The sequence below is a fragment of the Aethalodelphis obliquidens genome, unplaced genomic scaffold (assembly GCF_003676395.1).
Source record: "Aethalodelphis obliquidens isolate GAN/ISIS:26980383/991018 unplaced genomic scaffold, ASM367639v1 scaffold43, whole genome shotgun sequence".
Classification (NCBI taxonomy): domain Eukaryota; kingdom Metazoa; phylum Chordata; class Mammalia; order Artiodactyla; family Delphinidae; genus Aethalodelphis; species Aethalodelphis obliquidens.
The window spans coordinates 2,358,799-2,385,018 of record NW_020837987.1 but is presented as its reverse complement, the minus strand read 5'-3'; positions in this window follow the sequence as shown (position 1 = coordinate 2,385,018).

The following is a 26,220-nucleotide window of genomic DNA, read 5'->3' as shown; positions in this document are numbered from 1 at the left end:
ATACTGCTTTATGGCATTGTATTATTTTACTATTATCTCCTACTTATGTCAGATGGTTCCCCACTTATGATAGTTGTAAAAAGTTTCTTTTAAAAACCCCTTGTTCATGTAAAAGAGGTAAGTGGATGTAATGAAAATAGTAGTGAACAGTGCAAGAGATGGCCAGGGATGTGATGAATGTCATGAAAGAGACCCAGGAACCCCAGAAGGTGGGGCCTGTGGCCCTGCGCTGTGCTTGCTGAAATGACCAGGCAGCAGAAATGACTGTGTGTGTGTCTGATCGCAGCCCTTTAATGCTTGTCAACTGCTTGTGTTCACACCTCTTATGGTGTTTGGGTTGGGTCTCATGTCTGCATCTCTCTAAGAAATCACTTTGGCCAGAGGAGCTCTGGGCTCTCAGAACATGCACAGGGAACAGCTATGAATGGTTTGATTGACTGATTGATCGATTATTAAACAGTCACAAGAGGCACTGGGGAGAAGCAGACCTCTTGAGTAAGTCCTGAGCCCAAGTCTCTGCTCACTCACCAGAAACCAGTGATTATATAGCTACTTCTGCTACTGATTGCTAAAAATGCTAATAATATTTATCTGCTAACTCCTCTGGACTGTTAACCCTGTGAGCAGAGCCTGTCTCTTCTCTGCCTTGTTCACCTCGCCGGGTCCCTGTACACAGCGGGAGCTCAGTACGTGCTTGGGGTATGAGTATCACTGCTTTTAAAAGATGATGCCTCCTTTCCGTAGGTCTTAGGGGGATGCTGAGTGCAGGAAAAGGCTTTGATTTGCAGGAGCTCATCCTTCATAGCCAGGGCCTGGGTGTCCGGTGGACTGTTTGGGGAGTTCAGTGCGGCCATGAGCATGACAGAGCTCTGGACATTTTAAATCACTGTGCAAACCTGGGGCCTTGGGTGTGGGCCATGATTGTGCTACTGTTACAGTCAAGTCACACTGTAGAATTATAAGCTCATCTAACCTGCACACACTCAGCAAATGCGGGTGCAGAGGGAAGGAGGGCAGAGAGAAACTTTCATATACCACCCTCCATCTGCTGCTGGCACACCCTGCTAAATCACTGCTGCACCCTCTGTTTGGTCCCTGTCTGTCTTGTCCACACAGGCTGGCTCCCTTCCTGTCCTCAAGCTCCTTCCAGCTTGGCAATCTGAACTCCCAGGTGTGAAGGACCATTCTGGTGGCCCTGCCCTTCCTGGACATCTTGAGGCGGCCTGTCTGCTGGGACACAGCACCAGCTAGTACTTCTCCGAGGTTGGCCCAGGCCATGGGACTCAGTCTCCTTCTCCCTGCTCCTGCCACTGATAGATCCTAAAAAGCCACTGGGTGGCTGGGAACAGGACCCATTTCTCAGGGTCCCTGGGGGCCCTCAAGCTCTGGTGCCCCTTCCCGAGCTCCTCACTGCTCCGGCTCAGAGAGTGTTTTCCACACTGGCAGCACACGTTGCTCTTTGGCCTCCCAGTCTCTCCCAAATTGGTACTTTGAGTCTTACCCTTCCCGTTGGGCCTAGGGTTTCTGGGAATCTAAAGTCAGAAAAAGACGCCTTTGTCTGCTTTCTACATCTTTATTTCTGCCCTGTGCCTGACTGACAAGAGGAAGATGAACTGAGGCATAAAATGAAAGAGAAGGAGAGAGGGGAAGATATTAGGTAACATTTCAGAATATTATCACGGTATTCTCCTTAGCTAAAACACGCTGTTGTTTAGTTGCTCAAAATAAATTTCATTTTTCTCCCATTTTATAGATCAGGGAACAGAGGGTTAGTGGGGCTAAGTGACTTCCCCAGGGTAACAGTCAGTGAGTAAGAGGCCATGATTCACAACTAGGTCTGTTTGACCTTAGAACTTACCATCTCATAGTGCAGTAGCTCATCCCTCCAGATGAAAGCTAACAGCTCAGGAAAAGAGGCAGCCAGCAGGGCCAGGAGGTAAGCCCATAGCCTCCATTCTCCAGCAGGCATCCTACTTGGTGTCTGTAGACAGAAGCCCCTCAAGCTCAACATCTGGGGTTTACAGAAGCAAGTTTCCTAAGTAACCTAGTCCTAGTGATTCGGGGAGTTCCCGTTAAGTAGAATTGATTTTTAATTTAATTTCCTTCTTGGGGAAAAACAATATCAGCTATGCCTGCTGGTGTCAACACAGCTGGGCTCCCTCTGTTTGGCGCTATGGTTCATTACGGCATCTGCTGTTGTCTTCTGGTGTCACAGAGAGTCAGATCATGAAGACCAAGCAACGGTGTGTGCTCAGAGCTGGGAAACTGTTTACGTGCAGCTCTGAGAGGCTTTTTGTGTTTGCTCCCCAAGGCAAGTTATGTCCCCCAGCTCCATTTGTGCCAGGTGTGGTGGGCCACACACATCATGGCTTATTTCATGTATTCATCACATCACACCTGTTAGTCCCATTTTGCAGACAATGACACTAAGGAACAGATAGGTAAAATGATGTATCTAAGGTCTCACAGTGAATAAATAATAGAGCCAGGATTTAATCATGGACTGTCTGATTAGAGGTATTTTCTTGGCCCAGAATCTTCACACAAAAAGCTAATAATAAAAGTAATACAATATATGACAGCAATCGCTAAAAAGGAAAGGAAGAAATGTAAGTGTTCTGTTGTAAGATTCTTATAAAATCTGTGAAGTGGCATGAAATTATTTAAAAGTTAACTGTGATAAGTTAAAGATGTATGTTGTAAATCACAAAAAATAAGACCAAGACGTAGTGGAGATAAAATGGAGATAGAAAAAATTAACCCAAAAGAAGATAAGGAAGCAGGAAAAAAAGAATAAAGATAAATGAGACAAATAAAAAACAAATAGCAAGATAATAAACTTTAACTTAAGCATATTGATAAGCACAATAAATGTAAATGGCTTAAGCATTGTAATTAAATTAATTTAAATTGAATAAAATTAAACTAAAAAACAAGTAGTTTTGGATATAAAACAATATATATTGTCTCAAAGAAATACGCACTAAATATAGGGCACAGAGAGGGCAAAAGTAAAAGGACGCCAAGGTGTCCTTCAACAGATGAATGGATAAAACAAACTGTGGTATAATTATACAGTGGAATGGCCCTAGTCAACAATTTATAAACGCACATTAACTAAGCCTCAGACTTTGTATGTCTCCCCTGAACTGGACGACTCAGTCCCAATGAATAGAGTATGGAAAGGGGAGAACACAGTGGAGAAACCTGGCAGATATCATCTTAACCAAGTGATCCAAGTTAACATCACCAGTAATGTCACTTGATATCATTTACCCCCAATATGATGTGATGAGAAAGGCAATTTATCTTCTATAATCCCAGTATAATTATGAGAATATATCAGACAAACCCAAACTGAGGATCAGTCTATAAAATACCTGATCAGTACTCTTCAAAAGTATAAAGGCAATAACAAACACAAAAAGACAGAGATTATCTCAGAACAAATGAAATGAAGGTGACAAATGTGAACTTTTGGATTGGGTCCTGGAACAGAAAATACATTAGTGGAAAAATCTGGGAATATTCCAAAAAAAGTCTGTAGTTTCATTAATAATAATGTAACTTCTTAATTTTGAAACATATACCATAGTTATGTAAGATGTTAACATTAGGAAAAGATGAGTGAAGGGTATATAGGAAATTTCAGTACTTCTTTCCAACTATTTTGTAAATATAAAATTATTCCAAAATAAAGGTTTTTTAAAAAAAGTTAGAGGATTAAAAATGCTATACCTAACCACTAATCAAAAGAAAAGCTATGGTAGCTATATTTTATATCAGACACACTAGATTTCAAAATAAATAATATTACCAGGGTTAAAGAGGTACATTTTATAATGTGTGTGTACACTTAATAAGTTTTAAAATACATTAAGACAAAACCTGAGAGAACTGAAAACAGGAATGGAAGAACTGACAATTATTTTTAGAGATTTCAACACCCACCTATCAGTAATTGAAAGAACAGGCAGACCAACAAAAACATTAGTAAAATATAGAAGATTTGAACAACATTATCAAAGTGCTTTAGCCACTTCTGAAAGTGATCTATGTGCATCTCCTCCTAACTCCACGTTCATTGACATCACATCAGTAGCTTAAATTTGGCCACGATGGGAGGATATTTCCACAGAAGGCATCAAGTGCTACAGAGCAAGGCTTTTTCCCTCCAGGGGTTCAGTTAAACATTTTCCAACATCAATCAATCAAAACTAAATGACATTTAGAGGCATTTAGAGAACACCCTACAACAGTAGAATACATGTTTCTCAAGTGCTTTTGAGATAGTCACCAAGACAGTCCATATACTGGGTCATAAAACAATCTTCAATAAATGTTAAAGAACTGAAATTGTAAGGAGTATGTTTTCTGACCACAGTGGAACTAAACTAGAAATCAATAACATAAAGGTATCTGGAAAATCCAGAAACATTTGGAAATCAAACAACATGCGTCTAAATAACCCAGGGGTCAAAGATGAAATCACAAGAGCAGTAAGAAAATACTATGACCTGAAAATATTATCAACTGATGAACTGAATGAAAACATGTAAAAATAGGTAGGTCAATGCTAAAACAGGGATTGAGGGAAGTTTATGACATTGAATGCTTGTGTTTGGAAAGAAGAAAGGAAACAGCTATGAATGGTTTGATTGACTGATTGATCGATTATTGATCTTTACTAAAAGAAACTAGAAAAAGAAGAGAATTGAAACCCAAAGTAAGCAGAAATAAAGGAAATAAAAATAATATTGTTTTTTTAAAGGATCAATGAAATTGATAAAGCTCTTAGAGAGACTGATCTATCAATCGAAAAAAGATGCACGTAAATCACCAATATCAGGAGTTAAAGAAGAGACATTACTACATATCCTACAGGCATTGAAGGAAGAATAAGGAGATATTATGAATAATTGTGTCAGTAAATTCAACAACTTGGGTGAAATGACAAGTTCCTTGAAAGATACAAACTACCAAAGTACATTCAAGAAGAAATAGATAACCCGAAGAGCCCTATATCCATTAAAGTACTTGAATTCATAATTTAAACACTTCTGACAAAGAAAACCTCAGGCCCAAAGGTGACTTCAATGATGAATTCTACCATCCATTTATGGAATAAGCAATATCGATTCTGCACAAAAACACCAGAAAATACAGGAGGAACAATGTCCCAACTTATTTTCTGTGGCCAGCATTAATCTGATATCAAAGCCAGACAAAGGCATTACCATAAAAGAGAACTATACATTAATACACCTCATAAATATGCATGCAGAAATCCTTAACAAAATTTTAGCAAATTAAATCTAGCAAAATATGAATATAATAATGCATCATGATTAAATAGGATTTATCCAAGGAATGGTAGACTAGTTTGAAATTCAAAAAGTAATGAATGCAATTCACCTTTTTAAAAAACTAAAAAAAGAAAAAGCCATATGCAGACAGTTTTGCTGTAACACTTGTCTTGAAATTTCAGTTTGTTTCAACACAACTGACATATCAGGGAACAATTTGAGCATAAGGTGAATTTTGTGCTAGTTTATGTACAATTTTGTTTGTGAGAAACACTAGGTGAATGCAGAAAACTGCACCCAGCTGAAGCGAGCCATATAGGAATACACAAAGAGCACCAGGCACACACCTCCAACAGCTACTAACTACTATAGTTTACCTCGTATGTTACGTCACACGCATCCTCTCCGGACCAACTGCAGGTCACCTGCTTTTGGTCATTTCCCATTAACTCATAAGATACCCACTTCCACAAACAAACTTTAGATCTTTTTTCAAGGTAAAATGCCATATTTATTGTAGTATCTGTGTGTTTCTCAACCATTTAGCACGAGTAAAACAGTGCTAACATTTTCATTAAGTTCTCGTCTTTTTGTGTGTATCTCTTATAAAGTTTGGGGTGTTATGCCCCTCAATTTTCCTGTAGACTTCCTTGCAAGATTTTGAATAGCATGGTGCTTTTTAGAGACACAAGTTTTGTGTTGTAGCAGAATTGACTGCAATCATCTCAACAGATGCAAGAAAAGTCTTTGAGCCAGTTCAGCACCCATGCATGACTTCCTCAGATTAAGGACATCTATGAAAAGTCTACAGCTAACGTCAAACTTAATGATAAAAGAGCAAATGCTTCCCTCAAGGTTAGGAAGAAAGCAAAGATGTCTCCTTTCACCATTTTATTCAAATTTGTGCTAGAGGCCCTTTCCAGTATAATAAATTGAGAAAAATAAATAAAAGGCATACAGATAATGATAATCTATGAAGAAGATCCAAGGCATCTACAAAATAAGATATAATTAATAAATGAGTTTAGCAATGAGCAGGAAATAAGGTCCATATATAAAAATGTAAAACAAACATTAATAAAGTAAAACATTAAAAATATCATTTATAACAGTATTGAGTATTCATTAGGGATAAAATGAACAATGTGCAAGACATATGTTTAAAACTACAAATAATGCTGAGATAAAGTAGAAAAGACATACATAAATCAAGGAATATACCATGTAAAGATTGAAAAACTCAATATTGTTAATATCCTCTTCCTCCTCAAATTGACCTATAGAGTCAGTAGAATTCCAATCAATCCCTGTAAGCTTAATTTAGTTTAAAAATTAACAAGCTGAGTTTAAAATTTATATGGAAATGCAAAAACTCTATAAAATAAAAATAGCTCTGAAAAAAAGTTGGAGAACTTAAATTATTACATTTTAAGAATTCTATAATGCCACAGTAATCAAGACAATATAGTTTTAGTATAAAAATAAATGGACTAGAATAGAAAATTCACAATGGAACCATACATATATAGTCAACTGAGTTTTCACAAAAGTACCAGGGTTGTTCAATGGGGAAAAGAATATTTACAATAAATCCTGCTAAAATAATGATATATCCACAGGGAAAATATAAACCTCATCTCTTACCTCACACTCTACACAAAAATTAACATTGCTGGAAGAAAACAGAGAAGAAAATCTCTGTGACCTTGGGATAAACAAAATTTTCTTTTTCTTTAAATTTTATTTTATTTATTTATTTTTTATACAGCAGGTTCTTATTAGTTATCTTTTTTATACATATTAGTGTACATATGTCCATCCCAATCTCCCAATTCATCCCACCACTACCCCCCCCAAAAAAATTCCTTAAATAAAACACGAAAAGCACAAATCGTAAAACAAAAAACTGATGAGCCCGACTTACCCAAATTAAAAAATTTTTAATCCTTGAAAGACACAGTTAAGAAAATGAAAAGACAAGCCACAGACTGGGAGGAAATATTTGCTTAGTATATCTGAAAATGGACTTGTATCCAGAATATATAAAGAGCTGGTATCAATCAAATATCAGAAGATAAGCAAACGAATTTAAAAACAGGCAAAAGATTCAAACAGACCCTTCATCAAAGAAGTTCTAGGGATGTCAAATATTTAGCACATGGCAATACCATTAGTCTTTAGAGAAATACAAATAAAACCAAAATGAGATACTACTACACACACGAGAGAAAGGTAAAATTAGAAAGACTGGCGATACCAAATGTTGGTGAGGATGTGGAGCACCTGGAATGTTCCCTACATTCCTGGTAGGGATACAGTTGTTTTGGAAAACAGCAGTTTCTTATGAAGTTAATATACATTTATCATATGACCCAGCAATCCCACTGCTAGATATTGACACAAGGTAAATGAAAAGATAATACAAAGACTCGGACCTAAATGTTTATAGCAGCTTTATTCATAATGGCCTCAAACTAGAAACGACCTAGATGTCTACAACTGGGGATAAAAGAATGTGCGATATATCCACACAGTGAAACACCACTATGCAATAGAAGGAACAGACGAATCAAACACATAAAATGACTAAATCTCAAAACTTGGCTCTAAGTAAAAGAAGCCAGATATAAAAGCGTATGCACTGCGTGATTTCTTTTACATGAAATCCTACAAAAGGCAAGACTACAGTGACAGAGGACCAGTGGTTGTCAGAGGCTGCAGACAGGGTAAGGAGACTGAATGCAGGGGGGCATGAAGGCATTTGGGGAGTGATGGAAATGTTCTAAATCCTGATCATGGAGGTGGTTACACAACTGTATGCATTTTCCAAAACTCAACAAATGATAAGCACACTTCAAACAGGTCATACTGCATGTGAATTATACCTCAATAGGGATGATTTAAAATAAAGCATAGCGGGTGTTAGGAGAGCTTTGGAAGGGGACTTCAGACAAGGACCTCCTGGAACCTCTGTCTAAACAGATATTTGCTGTGAAGAGATCAGCCTTAAGGAAAGCTGTTTGGGCAGAGAGGCAGGTCTTAAGATGGCTTCAGGCAATGCAACAAATGCTGGGTTTTTCCAGATGAGCTGGTCTTAGAAATGGCGTGTGTGCTGGCAAACACCTGGGCTTTTCCGAGCTTGTGTTTTGTGTCCTCACCTGCAAAATGGGCATGGAACCCACCCTGCCCAACTCACAGACCGTTGTACCAGTCAACTGAGTTAATAAGCAGTAAAATAGCTCTGCAAACTTTGAAGTGCTGTCCATGTGTGAAAGGAGAAATGGGGAGGCCAGTGCTGAAAATGGCAAAGTGAGCTTTAGGTTCGAAGTAAGTACACACAATTTTAAAATTACTGTTGGCATTGAGCAGGAAAGGAAAAGGGAATCTCCTTTCTCCCCACTGGATGTTTTGACCACTTATCTTGAGGCTTCAGTGGGTTTGTTTAGATTTAAAGATATGCTGCCTGTAACCCTCAAGATCAAAGAGAACAAAGCTCCTATGGAAGGAGGCCCTTATAGGCCGAACTAGATAATGTCATTATCCTATAAACAGGTGATAACAGCAGAGCCAGGCTCATCTCACACTAATCCAGTTCTAATTCCATCAAGGGTCTGGAAAGGTGTCAAGGAATAAAAGGCCACTGCCACTTAGCAAGTTGTATCTTGTGAGTGGATTTGTCACCCTTCAGGCCTGAGCATCTGTCTGGTTGTGCAGACATGACAGGCATGGTGGGTGGGGGTGAGCAAGTGAGAAAGTGCTTTCTCCTCATATGACCGGAGCTGGAGCAGTCTTACGTTCCCTGCCACTCCTTGGGACCTGAACTTGAAGACAGATAGCTGACAGCTCTTAACAACCAGGACAACTACAGCAATGAGAATTACTAAGAAATACTGAGCTCGTAGTAGCATGGTCTCCTGTACTTTTTTCTATCTTTGGTGAGTGAATCGAGATTGTGAGAGGCAAGGTACCATCCAGGATCACAGGGAAGTAAGAGGCGAAGCCTGATCCCAGGCCAGGCAGTCTGACCCGGGTGCTCCTGCATCCTCCGTCCCCTATGGGCTGCGGGGCACTAGGCATTCCTTTTTCTGAGCTTCAGTTTCCTCTACCGTAAATGGAGCTAAATTAGGAAATAAGGGGGATTAAATGTGATAATGGATGTCAAGTGCCTTGGAATGCACGTGGCCCTTACCAAATCACTCAAAAAATGTCAGGTTTCATCCCCTCTCGTTAGGCAGGCGATTCTCCAGCCCTGGGGACAGTGACTGTGGGTCTCTAAAAACCTTTGAGCAGAGGTCATGTAGGACATGGAAGGAAGCTGTCCTTCCTGCCGGCTAGACATGGCCAAGACCACTGCCAGTAGAGCTTGTGAACATGAAATTCAGCCTCCACCGTGGTATTTCAAGGCTCTCACTGCCCAGACTGGGACCTCCGTGTCGACAGGGATGCTGATGGAACTCCCCTCTCTGTTCCAGTAAGAAAACATTGTCTGTAGCATGGACAGTAGCAGGGTCAGGCTGCCTGGGAAGCCTGGGGGTCCTGCTCTCAGCTCAGGTTTGGGAGCCCTCTGGGATTATACCTGCCAGACTTCATCCACCACTGGAGCAGGGGCCAGGTGGGGAGAAGCCTCAGTCTTCAAAGACCAGGAATAGGAGGGACCTTCCTGGTGGCGGCTGCTCCTGGGATGAAGGGGAAGCTCACCTTATCCCCTCTTGACAGGTCCATCTGCAGTGTTCAGAAAAGAAGAGGAAGTGACTGGGGCTCCGGTGGCCGTGGTCTCATGGCGGGGGTGGACACAGGTCCTCCGGCCCATGGCCCCTGGCCACCGAGAATCCCCAGCTCTGTGCCGTCACACGAACTGCCAATCTCACCATCTGCAGTTCTGTTCAGTAACTACAAAATGAACATCACCTCAATTAACAGCGTACCTTTAGGGCGTCTCTTCGACAACTCTTCCAGCACGATTGTCCACAGTGTCATCAGGGCCTAATCAACTAATGATGGCTGAAAATGAGGGAGGCCAATCCCAATAAATTCGAAGGCAAGTCATTTTTCTCTTTTAATGCCCCTCTCCCTCCTTCTTCCTTCTTCCCACGGCACAATGCAGTAAATTAATGTCACTGTGGTTATTACAGCACCGCTGCTACGGCAAGTATTCAAGCTACGGTCCTAGAATATTTTACCTCAGCATTTATTTGTCCATAAAATAAAACAGGATTTATGGGATGACTCTCCAGTTTGAGGGCTGCGTGGACAGCAGCTGGGCCACATCCTTACCTCCTCCACAGGTAAAGATATGGGGATGCTCTTGGGAGCAAAAGAAGCCAGGTGGACAGGGTGCCTGAGGCTGGGGAGGGCGAGTCCCCCCAAAGGACCCACTAGCCACACCTGTGGGCAAAGGCTTCAGTTAAAAGGACTGAAGATGTGGGATTCAGCTGCAGAAGGATGCAGCTTTCTGAGGGAAGGACGCAGACAAATAACTTGCTCCCCCAGCACCCCAGCATCTGGAACCCTGCTGCGCAGGCTCCAGGGAAGCAGGGCTCCAAGGGTACCGGCCAGGTGGTGGCTGCCCGCTTGCCCACCAGGACCCCACGGTCGTCTCTATTGTCCTCTGCGATCTGCTCAGAGCACCTGGGTGCTAGCAGAGTCTGCAGCACCAGAGGAAGCAAGGTCCTGCCTAGCAAAACCTAGAAGTGGCGTTCATTAAAACACACCCACGTGCACAAAACTCTTCCTGGGAACCAGAGGCGCCACATTTGAGGATGCGCTCGGAAATTATAATTCATTGATTCTGAAGCCAATCATTTCGTATTTGACTGCTGGCTTAGGAATATTCATATTTTCCACTGCATTTAAATTTCCCTGTGCCATTAAAATCTCCAAGCTCTATAATTAGGCCTCTCCTGATAGATATGGATGAGGTCTCTGTTCTGGGGAGAGCAAGCAGGCGCCTCTGGGAAGCTGGGACTTTGCCGGGAGGGCTTCCCCTCGGCACTGCTCCCATCCTGTTCTCTCTCCAGCTGGAACGTTCCCGCCGGCCCACCTTCCACCTGGACTCAGACCAGGCTCCTGCAGACGAGCCACAACCCTCCCCTGCTGCCCCTCTCCCCTCCCACCCTCCGATGCAGGGCACCCAGCCACTAAACTGTTTACTCACTTAAACATAATTTGCATTCCAAAAGCTGTATTCCCGGACTCAGATGATATTTATGAAATAAAGTCCCGCAGGTTACAGCAACCAAAACAGATGTGGCCGGCTACACCACTACATGTATACAAAACTGTGCTCCCGCTCAAAAATAAATAAATAAATACGCAGAAATCTTCTCCAGAGGTAAATGTTATTTTACGAAATGCAATACCACACATACGCCGTTCCTGCCTCAGCCCAGCCCTGTAGCTGGCAGAAAGCCTCCAGCCGCTGTATGAGTCTCACTGGCCTTGTCCCCTTGACCAGATGCTCTCTGTGAATCACGAAAGTCACCAAGCCTCATGTCCCGGCCACATCTCACCAGTCAGGTTTCTGCTGAGATCGACTAAAATATTGGGTAATGAAGATGGAAAACCAATAAAGGATGGGGGAAAAATAAAGAATTGCTTGGAATGAATTCTGTACGTAATTACTTGCGTTTTTGCTAACTACTGTATAAACAACACTTTTAACAAGGCAAATTGGAATCCTGAAGACAATTCTGCTTAGGGATATAGCTTCAATTTATTATACGAGGATAACTGAAAACTTTGTTTCTGCTGCGTTGCAGTCAATTTCCACCGCACGCGCATTTCGAACGTGTGATTAATCATATGAGTGCAGGGGTTGCCAATAGATACCAAAACTCTAAAACTGTAACAACTTGCTCATTTTGTGCGGTCATTCCAAATAGCCAAACAGCCCAGCCTGTCAATGGGCACCAGGATCAATGCTCTGAGGTCTGCAAAAGATTGATTTTGCTCTCAGAGGATTTCATTTTGCTCATCAACAAAAATACTTGGCTCCCTAAACAATCGGATTCTGGGCTTTGGTGCAGGCCAGGAGAGCTGCCGCTGCCCACCACTGCCCAGGCTGCCACGGAGGGCCTCAGTGCATGCTAGAACCTCACCACTTGTTGACCAAAAGAACACTTTACTCAGAGTATGGCCACTCCCCCGCCCAAAAAAACGAAAAGAATCAATATCTCAGAATAGCTTACTTTGAACAATTATGCTTTAGTTTAAAACTAAGATGTTTGAGGATGGAGGTGAGGAATGCCCTCCTAACTTCAGCTTCTATCGTATTCAGTTTTATCATGGTTGTGTCTCTATTTTCCTTTCCTGGTTTATGATCAATCCTCGTTTCTTATGCATAGTTTCTGGTGAACAGCTCAAAAGAAGTATTTAACACGCCTGCTGTTAAATGGCTGCTTACTAATAACAGAAACTATACACTGTTCCTTGGGTATTTATCCCTGAAGATAGGTCTCCCTAACAGTGGAGAATGTGGAAGAACAAACACATTGGCACAAGGGCAAAAAAGAAAGCTTTCTACCTAGTGTCTACATAGAACCTTAAAATGTTTGCTTTACCTACTAATTAGTTGATTCTTTTGCTGAGAGTCCAGGCCATTCTTCACTCAGCATATAAAGCCCCTTTGAAAGGAGCCTCTTTTCCAAGGTGGGAATTCTCCCTAGCCCCCATCCCCGGCCCCCACCCAGAGATGCCTGCAGCCCTTCGTCTATCAAGCCGCCACCCTCTGATTAGGATGGCTTGCAAAAAGGTTTTGATTGACTAAACCTCAGGCCCGATTACATAAACATCAGAGAGGCGCCGAATGCCAAACACCTTTCTCAGGAGGAAAAAAAAAAATAAGGTGAGATCGCGTCATTCTCTTGCAACCTAAAAATAAACGGAAGGGGCTTCTCCCAGCTTCAGGGAGTGCATATGGATTTCTTGCTGACATTCGATTCTCTGAACTGAATGTCACAGTCACTGAGAACAGTTTAAAAAAATAATAATGCTCGACTGTTATCGTTATTAGAAGGGCAAGAAGAATGAAATATCATGATTATCATTAGGAAACCCTGTAAAACATATTTGTACATTATCTTGGGGCAAATACAAGTGTCACGTGTTACCAGTTGTTAGGCAAAGAACGCAGTAATATAGTGTTCCCCTCCAGCTCTCCGTGCAGCTCAGCGCAGGGCAGAAATGATGTGCTCCATGTGTGCAAGGGGCCGGAATGGGCTGCTGTGGGGCATGGGGGCTGGGAGGCCACCCCAGGACTGGCCTCCCAGAAAGCGGTTGAGCCTGGGATGGACGGAGCAGAGAGAGGGGGAAGGCAGCCGAGGCCAGGCCAAATTTGGAGGAGCCCCAGGTCCCCTCTGCATCAGGGGATGCTGGGTAGTGATTGGGAGCCGGAAAGGCAGGTCTGGTCCATGGTCTGGGATTCCTGTGTCCCTTGGGAGCCCAGATTCCCGAGGAGGAAGCTGACTTACTTCTCTCTTCCCAGACGATGGAATGCCTCCGAAAAGGAGCTTGAGGGTGAGGTTGGTGTGGAGGAAGTTTCCACAGAGCCCTGTTCTAGGAACCCGGACTCCCTCTGCCGCCTTCAGCTTATGCATCTGCAAATAGAAGGGTCTGGTTTGGTTTTATTTGTTTTAGCATCAAAAGCCCTTCTGAGAATGTCGTAAATATGGACACGCACGGGTGCCCGCAATAGCTCATGTCAGTGTTGTGGCCCCACAGTGCCCCTCAAAATTCATCCACCTGCGCCTGGAAGTCCACGGATCTCAAGTTAAAAACCTTTGGTCCGTGTGATCGAAAGGAAACCTTCCAGGTCCTGGATTCCGGAGGTCCCCAGCTGCCAGGAGCATCCATGGGGCCCCCTGCTGGATGCATTGCCTGGCCTGGGTTCCAGAGAGCCATCGGCTCAGCAGCCCTCAGGGAATGCAGAGAAGGAGGGAGCTCTCCCTGTCCAGGCATGCAGCCACCGCCTGCCTGAGTCCACGCTGGCTGCCCGCGGCTCCCAGGGCCCTCTCTGCCCCTGGTGGCTGGACCGAGCGGGAGCTGCAAAGGTCCAGAGGAGCCAGGGAACTGCAGGATGGCACTCTTGGCCTCACCACAGAGAAATGACAATGTCTGCAAAGGAACCAGAGGACCCTGCTTGAAAAACATCCGCCTGCAAGCCCTGGGCCTCCTGGAGGCTGCGGCTCTGACCATCCCCCAAGCCTTCGCCATCTCTCAGACTCCTGGCAGGGTGGTCTGAGACTGAGGCTGCGCAAAGGTTTTCCTCACCTGGAGGAGCAGCACGGACTCTGGCCAGGGGATGAGGGAGCTGGAGCCTTCGCCTCTGCAGGGAAGGGCTCACAGCGGTGGCCTGGGTGAGAGGGCAGCATGTGCTCTGATGGCTCTCCCTGCAGCCTCACTCCGCCTCTGCCCTGCTCTGAGCCAGGACAGTCTGAGGGGAGATCCTCAGGCCTGTGGCCTCTCTCCACAGGGGTACCCTTTGTAAGGGAGTCCCTTTGTCCCCAAAGGAATGCCATGCTAATGGTGGCATCTGGGGAAACTTGGCAGGAAGTGAGGAATGCATTTTGGGACAGGAGTTCCCTCAGTCCACACCAAGCCTGAGACATTTAAACATATTAAAGCCAACTGCTAAAGGTTCTGTCTATCATGGGAAACCAGAATAGCTCCACAAGCCTCTTGCTCATGTGGGGAAACTGAGGCTCTGGGGTGGCAGGGATGGGGGTGGGGGTTTGCAGCATCTTTCCGTGTGGCCTGGCACCCACTGAGCCTCCACCTTGAGTGACGTCAGTGCTTTGGTTCCCTCTGGCTGAGGTCCACAGCCTGGGCTTCAGGGTCTTTGCTTCCAGGACAAAGCTTGTCTCCCCCTGTGGGTTTTGCTGGCGCCCTTGGGCAGGCTCTGAGCACCAAGATGCCTAAGGATGTCTCTCGCTAAAAAATGCAGAGTCTCGGGGCCCCCACAGCCCCACCGGACCCTGCTCTGCACGCTCACGTTTGAGACGCGCTGGCCTGAAGTTCCTCTCTTCCAGAACATTCACAGCCAAGTCTCACATTAGTAATTGGCTCATCTCAGATCTTTAGATTTTTTTCTCTCTTCTGGTTTTATCTCTAATTTTTCAAACTGACAGTGTTTAATTTCTTAAGCGGTTACCAGCCAGGCAGGTAGGGCATGAAGAGATAGACAGCAAGCTGGCAGCCGGAGGTGCTGGAGGCCTGGAGGGTACTCAAGGCCTCCAGACTCCCTAGGCCCGTAAGCTAGAGCCCTACAGAATCTCCCCTTCCCCACAGCCACGGCTCCCCAAGACCCCATAGCCCTGCACAGACGCCCTATTCCCCCATATACCCCTACAGTTCCTAACAATCTCCTACTGCTTCCCACAGACCCAGGACCCCTGTGGTCCCACCACAGACGCCCACTGACCACCATGGACCTCACTGGCCGCAGTGATCCCCTCTGGATCTCTCCTCTATCCCATGGTTCCCACAGCCTCCATAGCTCCCCACGGCCCCCATGTACCCCCATGGCCCCCTCCTTTAGCCTCCCCAACGCATTGCACATGGGCAGCCCTGAAAAAAAGTAGCTGTCTTTCCTGGGGGAAAGTCACTCTGCGCTTTTGAGCACCCAAACTTTTCTTGTTGCACTGCAGACCCCTTCTCCCCCAACTTTCCCACTCGTTCAATACACGGTGGTAAGTTGTGAAAAATGTGTGAGGACGCTAACCCGAGGTGTTATTTATGAATATGTTATAATTTATTAAATTGTAGGGCACTCGACAACAACTCAGATAAAGAAGCACATTGGAGTGTTACTCCAGCACATGCACTATTTTAATAACCCTTTTATCTTAAAATATTGCCTCCTATCATGCTGTCACGGAGAAGCAGGAGAATCTGTTAACCGTAGAGAGGGGGGCATCTCTCCAACACACTCTACGGTGAATTATTAAAGGAGGGAGAGGCGCCAACTAATCATTTGATAAACACAAGTAAATTATGTATAATGGGTACCTTCGTGGAAAGAGTCTTAGATAGATAAGGAAAATCCTGGGGCCCAAAACAGAACTTTTTCAAAGCAGCCTCTCCCGCTCTCCTCTGTCTCCTAAAGCAGCTTCTGCCACAACTTGAACTTCAGGCGCTCATTTACCACCATTTCTGGCCATACCTGGGAACCACTGGTACTCTGTTTTATGTCATATTTTTATTTAATTTATATTTGTTCTTTTTTTTTTTTTTACTTAAATAGATTTAATTTTTAAAGGAAGCTTTATATCATTGCCATGAAGAGAAAACTAATAGCACTTACCATAAATTTGAAATAACCATAAAATAAAACTTATAATGGAAACAAAGCCATGTAATTAAATTCCAGCTCAATATGAAGGTTTGATGAAGCCTGAGGCCTGCTCTCTCTGTTAAAAGGGGAGACTATCCCGTGTTGCAGAGGCATTCAGTATGTGCTGGAGCCAGAGATCCTTCCTCCCTGACCTCAGACGGACTGAGGCACCTACAGAGGGGACCCCTTCCCTCCAGGGCAACTTGTGATCCAGCACGGGCTGGGTACCATCGAAACTCCCTCAAGTTCCCACAGTGGTCCTGAACCATCGTTTTGGCGGCAGTGGAGCAGAATCAAGAACAATAATCACATCACTATTCCCTGAGGCTTTGCCCTACGGGTGAGCAGGGGAGAGTTTGTCAGGAATCTTGGCCAAGAGGACACAGCCCCAGAGGCGGGGACGTGAGCCTTGCTCTGCTCTACGACCTGGGACAAGTCACCTCTCTCTTCTCATCAGAGTCCAGAGTGGTCTGGACCGTGTTAGACCTTCTCTGAGGCTGTCTGCCTTCTCCCAGCCCTGCACTTAGATCCTCCGCATGCAGCAGAACTAAGACAGTTTTTAAAGTATTTTTCATGTCCCTGTGATGCAAAGCATGTGTCCCTGAGACTGAGTGTGTGAGGCTCCTTCCTCAAACTGGAGAAAGGAAATGTTGGATCATCAAAATGCAAAGCCAAATAAGGGGGGGGAACGTGAACCTAAATGAATCCCCAAACCCCAAGGAAAGCACAAGCATCTCACTGTCAAAATAGAAGTCTGAGCCACGTAAAATAAAAATGTCCCCACGTGAAGCCACGTTCTCCTGTCATATTTAGAACCCACTTCAAACCAGGAAAAGGGAATGTCAGATCATCAAAATTCACATGAGAAAACACAGCCACAGTTCTTCCTGTTAGCTGCGATTAATACAAACAGTTAGAGAAAGGCTAAAAAAATGAAGTCATACATTATTTTTTTTCCTCGTAGGTATAGATTTTAGTTGACCTATTGCTTTTGAAATAGAATACCTTCCCAAGCATGCCTTACAGGGTAAAACTCAGAGACAAAAGAGAGAAAATGCAAATCAAGTCTACATGTATGTTGCTGCATTTGGCAAAATCAAATGAGATCTTTTCATCTCCTTACTGTAGAACAAAAACAGAGCAATATTATGAAATCTCACAGAGCTTTATTTCTCAGCGTCTTTTGTGTCCAGCCTTTTAAATTCAGGTTTTTCTGCCTTTTTTACTGACAAGCCCACAATTTTCAGAAAAGAAAGCTAGCATTAATTAAGACAGTGCCAGATGTAATTTTCTTGGGAAGTAAATTTCTGCACAACTAAAGGTTACAGAGACCTTTTCACTGTCAAAATTTACTACAGCCTGTGAATGTTAATGTTTCTAATGAAGACATGTTCTCTGTCCCTGAACTTAAAAGTACCCAGAGAAGAAGGCAAAGAGAAAAAAACTCTATTTGACGAATGTATCTGGGGCCTTTGCATTAATGCAGGAACTCTCGGCTGCCAGCTCACGTTGTAATTATAGTGTTTGGATAGTCTTGTTTTCCAAACAAGGAATATTGCCATAAATTGGCAATTTTGCATGAGGAGTGGGATTGTAGTAGGTGCCTTCTGCTACAAATGAGCTCGGAGTGTAATAAGCATTTACCCCATTAGGCTTAAGGATGTTTGCCTTCTGACACAAGGGCAGGCACTTGGGAAGCAGGCAGAAGGCACATATCCTCCACCGTGGGGCACCAGAGTCGGCATGGGAGCCCCTGGGTTTCCAGCTCTCTGACCTCCCAGTGTGTGGGTTCAGAAGGCGGCCTTTGAACACATAGATGCCATTGGTTTCCAGCCAGACTTTTGATTTTGTTTTGGAGGCCTGAGCATTTTCCGTCCAGTCTGCAGGAAAACGACCATCATTATGAACGGAAAGCAGGCCCCCCACTTCCCCTGAAGCTTACTGTAATCTTGGCTGGAGGTTTCCAGAGTGACAAGATGACAGGACCCAGCCTCAAGCCCACTTAGTGATTTTTCCTCTTCAATAAGTTGAGCAATGGGATTAAAAGATAGTCATTTCATTTACCTAGCAATGTCTTTTCCAGGAACATCTCCTAAGGAAATAGCTTGCAATGAGCACAGCGACGTTCTCCATATATAAAGACAACAACAAGAGGTAGAAAAATAAAAGACTTAATGTGGAACAACAGAAGAATGAATAAGTAAATCGTGATATACCCCTAAAATGGAATAGTATACAAGCATCAATCTTGCCAGTAAAGAAGATGTTTTGATCAAAAGGAAGACATTTATGTTATATAACGTGTGAAAAGCAAGATAACAAAATTTTGTGATTTCAGTTTTGTAAAAAAAAATTGCATAAGATGAAGACTGGATAAAAATATTTCAAATTGTTGGTAGTGGAAGCCTCTGGTGAGCAAAATTGCAGATATTTTTCTTTTTCCTAATTAAGTTAACAGAAGAAAAATTTTGAAAATCTTCCCAAAAGTGTCTTTTTTTTTACCATCAGGAAATGTCAGATAGGGTCATCAGGACTGAGTCAGAATCCCATTTCAACATGCACCCTCTTGAGTCTTAAATTCTTTACAGTCTGATTTATCATTGTCTGTCTTTCTTCCAAAGCAAGAGTTGGCAAACCTTCGGTGCGAAGGGCCAGATAGTAAATATTTTAGGCTTTACGTGGCATACGGTCTCCATCACAATGACTCAAGTCTATCATTATAAGCATGAAAGCAGCCGTAGACAGTACATAAACTAAAGAGCATGGCCGTGTTCCAATAAAACTTTACTGACAAAAGCACGTGGCAGGCCATACTGACCAGAGGACAGTTTGCCAACCACTTTTGAAAGCAAACCAATGTTGTGCTGTTGGATTACATCACACAAGCATAATGCTCTAACACCTCCAAGATATCAGAGAACAGCACTCCCATTTCATGGATGAGGAGACTGACCCCAGAGAGGTGAAGAGAGTCATAGAACAGTTCCTCTCAGAGATGGTAAGAAAAAACAGTAGCACCCCACCTTTCTCAAAGTGTTCTTCAGCTTAGTCATGCAATCAGCCTATGAGCTATAGCCCTGGGCCCCTCTCGGTCTGGTGGTTGGGGGTTTCGGGTCTTGCTTTGCATCATGTGACCTTCCCTGAAGGCTGTCAGAACTGGTGGGCCCCCCCATTCCTGCCCCTCTTCCTCGTCCTTTTGGAGGACTTGGATGGTGTTTTCTACGGCATGTCTCTGATCACCATGAGAGTGCAGTAACCAAAAGTCTTGGCTGACCTGGCACAGACTCAATTTTGTCTGTTGTCCCATAATTACTCACTGTGCTCCCTTTCACTCTCAAAAGTGCCAGGTTTGCACGATAAGCTATATGATCACCTCCCCAAAGGTGAATTTTGTCGAGTTATATCCTGTGCAGGAAGAATCTAAGAGCATTCAACCATTCATACAACTTACAGGTAAGAAAATAAGTTTAAGGAATGAAAAGCAAAAACTTAGAACTCAGCAGCGTGACTGGTACTGCACTGTTCAGGGCATGGGGTCCGTGCCTGCGATGGGGGATGCAATAGTGAAGTGTCCTCAGATCTCAAAGTGGCCCATCCTAAGAGATGTCTGGGTGGTAGTTTTGACTGTGTTGAGTTTTGACATGTGACTTTGAACTCTAACTTTCTTGTTTATGTCTTTTACTCTTGCCCCTGGGTCCATGCCCGCCCCCCACCCCTCCACCATCCTGGCATGCTCCTGTGGCTTACCCTGCATCTCAGGGTCTCTCAGCTGCCTTTGTTGGAATCCTCCAAACCTTTTCCAATCTGCCCCCTCAGGACCTCTTTAGACAGGGGAGTCAGTAGAAGATGTTTGTGGAATGCACATGCCATCTCCTGAATGAGCACACTTGTTCAAAGAGAGACCAAGGACCATAAGGGCAGCCAACAGCCAGAGTGAGCCGTAAGACCAGGGAAGAGAAAGGAGGAACAGACGGAGAACAAGGGAAGCACGTGCAGTACTTTCCCTCCAAAATTTCTCTATCCAGTCGGCATGACTCTGGGGAGAGGGGAAAAGCAGGTGGAGAAGGAAGACCGTGGAAACATCTGACCTGGCCCAGAATTCACAACTTTCCACAAGACCATATATCTCAGACCATGGTAAACGTGGTACCCAGACTATTAGCGTCTGCATCACTTTGGCCCTAGTTAGAAATGCAAATTCTTAGCCCCCGTCCACAGGCTTCTTGATTCTAAAGCCCTGGGGATAGGGCTAGCCCTCCAGGGGATGTTGGTGTATCCTCCTCTGGGCTGAGAGCCACTGCCCTGGGCAGACATCAGGGTCTAATGAAGGTCTGGGGGTTCTCGTCCTCGGACAGAGCAGGTATAAGGTGCACATCGAGGGGAGAAGGTGTTTGAGGTTCAAGTTCCTTAAATGATGGTCAATGTCCAGACTGACATCAAACACTGCTGATTTGCCTGAAAAGCCCAACAGTCCGTGTAGCTGCAGACACAGCGTGCAGCTACATAGACTATAACTGTGCACAGAGCTACACGGATTGTGCACAGAGATGGCATTGGTGTCACTCGAATTCCGTGCTCTGTGAGATTTTCCTGAGCATGGTCAGGCCAGCACCTAGCCCAGCACAAAGGTGCAGAAGCCACCCCCAACCCGCCCATGAGAGCCCTGCCCTCCCAGCTTGACCGTCTCCCCGAGCTCAGGTTACTAAGGAAACCACCAAGTGCCTTTGTCTACACTCGCCACACGCAGCTCTCCTCATGAGGCAAGGGGCTCCCCAGAACAGCTGAAGACAAAGTGTGAAACCCGTAAAAATGACAAGCGGTCACACCCCACCTCGGTGGAGCTGTCCGGAGGGATCTTTAACTCTGGGAGGCAATGCAGGCGAGGAAGAGAGAGAGAATTTGAGATCGGGGCTGTTTGATTCACATCCCCGGGTTAGCCAGAGGGTTCCATGTTCCTCTGCTGCAGGAAATAGGGCACAAAAGGATAATTTCTGCTAATGCATGTCCCAAGGCTCTCATAGTAATTGCGGAGGAACGCAGGTTTCCCCAGGCTGCTCCCAGGTGGGGCATCCTGACTTCAGGGTGATGAACGTTAGGGACAGGGCTCAAATGGAACAGCAAACTTGCCTGCAAACCTATGATTGTTTTCCTTTCTGTGTTTTTAAAAATTCATATTTGGATTTCACATTCCACCTCTATCTCTATTATTCAAAAGATGTCCTTACACCTGAAACTGACATAATATTGTATGCCCACTATATTTCAGTAAGAAAAAGAATAATGAATTAAAAAGAAATCTTATTTCTTCCTCCTTCCTTCTCTTCCTTCCTTCCTTTCTTCCTTATGCCTCCCAGCCCTGGTAAGGTGACTGAAACACTCAAGTGGGTAAATTACAGCCCAGATGAGTCTGGTGGGGAGACTCAAGGGTGCAGAAGTACGTCACACTCCCACCCGCTCCCAAGAGTAACCTCTGTGCAAACTCCCAATCTCCATATACACGTGTAGCGTGGGTCTTGGGGTATCTCTGCAACTCACACATCCTTTTTGCAAGCAGCCTTTGAAATCCTTTTCTGTGCCAGCTCTGTCCTGGTACTCTGAGGGGTATACAGTTAGCCTGGCCTCAAGCATGGACAACACCAAACGATGAGACCACCAGACTATTGGCAGGAAATTCCTTAAGAGGAGGGAGTAAAGTGTTGGTTCTCCTGGCTCTTGGGGAAAATTCACCAGGTAGAAGAAATCTCACAGAGCTGGGATCTCAGTCAGGCACCTCCCTGAGCATCCTCAGAGCAGTGAGAAGAAAATGATTCATTGTGTCACAGCCTCTTCTGTCTGGCCAGTCCCTGACTCACTTGAAAGTTGCAAAGAGCTTGCAGTAGAGGCACAATGGATGCTGGAGGTGGAGATGTGACCCCAGGTCAAAACTCCAAGGAGAGGACTTACCCATGAGTCATGAAATATGGGTGGAGAGGGTCACTGAAATGGAAAATTGCTCCATGCCTGTGGAAAGGGCAGACTCAGAGAAGCTGAGGAAATGACACCAGTGAGTTCACCTCTGGATGTTAAAATGTAAGTGCCTGCTCAGGCCTTCAGAGGAAGCTGTCCAGTTGATGCTGCACCAGAATCCAGCCCGGGACTAAATGGTGTATTTTCCTTCATTTCTGTGAAGATAAAGGGCCCCTTCCAGCCATAGGGAGGACCTAAAGAGGCTCCAAAGACACAAACCCTGCCCATGGCCCCATGGACTAGGGGATGCCCTTCTCTCTGCTCACCATCATAGCTACTTCTCCTGTGATGGGGGAGAGCACAGGAGTGGATGGGGAGGACACCATCCTCCCCAGATGCCAACACAATGTGAGGCTCACAGTGAAGCTAACATTCACTTTTGCATGATATACATGCATTTTAAATTATGGTGCAGCTTTGATGATTCTTGTCAGCTTGGAGACCACTCTGACTCTTAGCTTACTTTCTGCTGCCCAGCCTTCCTTGGTCTAGGATAGGCTTCTGCTTGTTTAAGGTTAGTAAAACTCTCTCTAGTTCTTGTTCCCCAAACACTACAGGCCTACACCCCAAATGTAAAAGGGAGGGACTTTGGGGCATAAGGAAGTAAAAGGAATATTATAAAACTAATTTAGAGCTTCCCTGGTGGCGCAGTGGTTGAGAGTCTGCCTGCCGATGCAGGGGACACGGGTTCGTGCCCTGGTCCAGGAAGATCCCACATGCTGCGGAGCGGCTGGGCCCCTGAGCCATGGCCCTTGAGCCATGGCAGCTGAGCCTGCATGTCCGGAGCCTGTGCCCCGCAACGGGAGAGGCCACAACAGTGAGAGGCCCGCATACCTCAAAAAAAAAAAAAAAAAACTACTTTAGCTGAATATTTCGCTTTTCAAACTGCAGCGAACAACTTGTTGATTCATTCCTTCATCTCCCTTACTTAGAAATAGCCTTGGTCTCCACACTAATTCCCACAGTGGATCCCCCATTTTCAGCCAAACAAAAAGTATTTCTTAGTCGCCTCCAATATGGCTTGTATTGAGTCCTAAAGGCTGAAAACTGCACACAGAGCAGAGAGGACCAGCTCTAAGAAGTCCTGGGAAGGACTCATTCCAGCAAGTCATGACTCTAAAGGGAGGAAAGAAAGAGAAGTTGAGAGTTGTAGCAGATGGGGCTGGCTATGGGCCGGAAAGAGTGTAGACACCATCATCAGCCTCATTCACAGTGAGGAAGCTGAGGTCTACAGAGGCTAAATGACATGCCCAACGTCATATAGCTGGCAACTGAAAGATGAAATCCACAATACCCATGCTCTTAACCACTGCATCATAAGCTCTTCCTCCTACAGGAAGCCTTCCTGATTGACCCCAGCTTCTTCCGTACTTCTCTGGACTTGATCACTCTCTCGCAGCCTTGGGTGTGTCTAGTTCATGGTCTTGGGCACTCCCTTTCTCCTTGGGGCCACATCTGGGCCCACATCTGGGTGTGGGGGATATTCGGGGCCCACTTGTCAACAGGATCAGCTGGCCGACTGTCAGACATGCTCCATACCCTTAGTCTCCTAGGGCGATTTACAAGGGGGATGTGGGGCAGGAGATGGACTTGTGATCTTTGAGCTCATTGGAGCCTTTAGAGGGAGGGCTGTGGACAGCACTGCTGGCTGAAGAAGAGAGAACTAGCTCTGGGGTGAGAAGAGAGAGGAGAAAGAACTGTGAGGGGAAGGTTGAAAGATAGATAGTCCATTAGATTTTCATGGTAACAAAACCCAGCTGCCCTCAAGGTATCAACACAAGGCAGAAAATGAACAGAGAGAGAAGTAAGGGGCTGCAGGGCAGGGAAGCCCTCAGCACTGGCCACTGGTAGCACCCATGAGCGGCAACCAACGTGGCCAGTGGTTGGGTGGTGAGGACTGCTGGGCCCGGGGTCTCTGGGGAGCTCCTGCCTGCCAGTCAGGATTTTGCCGCTGTGGCTGAGGGCCACCATGTGGGGGAATCTACCCCAAACGGCCAGATTTCCTTTCTTTATTTTTTATTTTATATTGGGGTATAGGGGTATAGTTAATTTACAATGTTGCGTTAGTTTCAGGTATACAGCAAAATGGTTCAGTTTACATATACATGCATCCATTCTTTTTCAGATTCTTCTCCCATGTAGGTTATTACAGAATATTGAGTAGAGTTCCCTGTGCTATAGGGTAGGTCCTTTTTGGTTATCTATTTTATATATAGTAGTGTGTGTCTGTTCATCTCAAACTCCTAATTTATCCCTCCCCGCCACCTTTCCCCTTGGGTAACCGTAAGTTTGTTTTCTATGTCTGTGAGCCTGTTTCTGTTTCGTAAATAAGTTCATTTGTATCGTCTTTTTAGATTCCACATATCAGTGATATGGTATGGTATTTGTCTTTCTCTGACCTACTTCACTTAGTAAGGTAATCCACGTCCATCCATGTTGCTGTAAATGGCATTATTTCATTCTTTTTCATGCCAAATGGCCAGATTTCTTAAATTTTTCAAGAGAAATTGCAAATCTGATTCTTTACGTGGAATATCCCAGTGTCAAACTTTATTAACTAATTGAAAAAAAGTGAACGTTCTATAAACCAAGTGAGAGCTTTGCACTCGGTTAAGCCCGAGGCGTGCCATTGTGTGGCCCCTGACCAGAGACCATGCCCAGTGATCTCAGAGGGACCAGAGGAGAGCAGGCTCAGCTGCCAGCTGCTAGAAGCTTCCTTTTTGCAGAATGTTGCAGTCACAGTGAGAAGGCCTGGTCAGGAGGCCCTTCTCCTTGGGACTGTCCTGCCGCTCCATGCCCCGGGAAATGTCCCCTCCAGGCCCCAAGTCTCCTGCCCTCCATCCTCCTTTCTGCCACCTGACGGGGCCACCTGTTCTCAGCAGGTGCGGGCTCCCCGATGCCCAGGTCCCGAGTTCACACTGCACACACCCCGCCCCGGGCACTTCTCACTGCTGCTTTCCCTCCAGCTCTGTCCCCAGCAGGACATCACGGCGGCCTGCCTGACAACTGTCAGTCTGAGGTGTAGACATCTCCTCCTTGTGGCTTCCCCTTTTTCGTTAGGCTTGACAATGCGTTTTCCCAAGATTAATAGTGCAGGAGGAGCCAGGATATGAGGCTTTTAGTGGTGACAAACTGCCGGGCCCAGGCGGCTCTGGAAGTTGTGTGGCAGCAGGGACAGGCCAGTGGCAGAGCCCCCGGGGGCCTGGAGGAGAGGGGAGTGATGGTCTCATGTCCATCAGAGCCTGGATCAGCTAGACCCGGGGTGCGGGGCGGGGGTGTGTGTGGCCACTCATCCTTACTCTTTCCTGCACAGCAAAGAGAGTTGTGCTCAGTGCCATGTGACAAGCAATACACACACACACAGAGCCCCCAAACCCCCCTGGGTGGCCTCTGAGACTAGACACGCCGTGGGCAATGGGTGCGCTGTCACTAGGGCACAGCTCACCGGGGGGTAACAAGAGGCCAGGAAGCCCAGCTCTTCAGCTTGGCACCCCAAGCTCAGGCACTTCTGCTCTGGGCTCTGTCTGCTGCTGTGCTTCTGGCTCCTTCTCTGGCTTCCCCAGGCCCAACCACAGATTC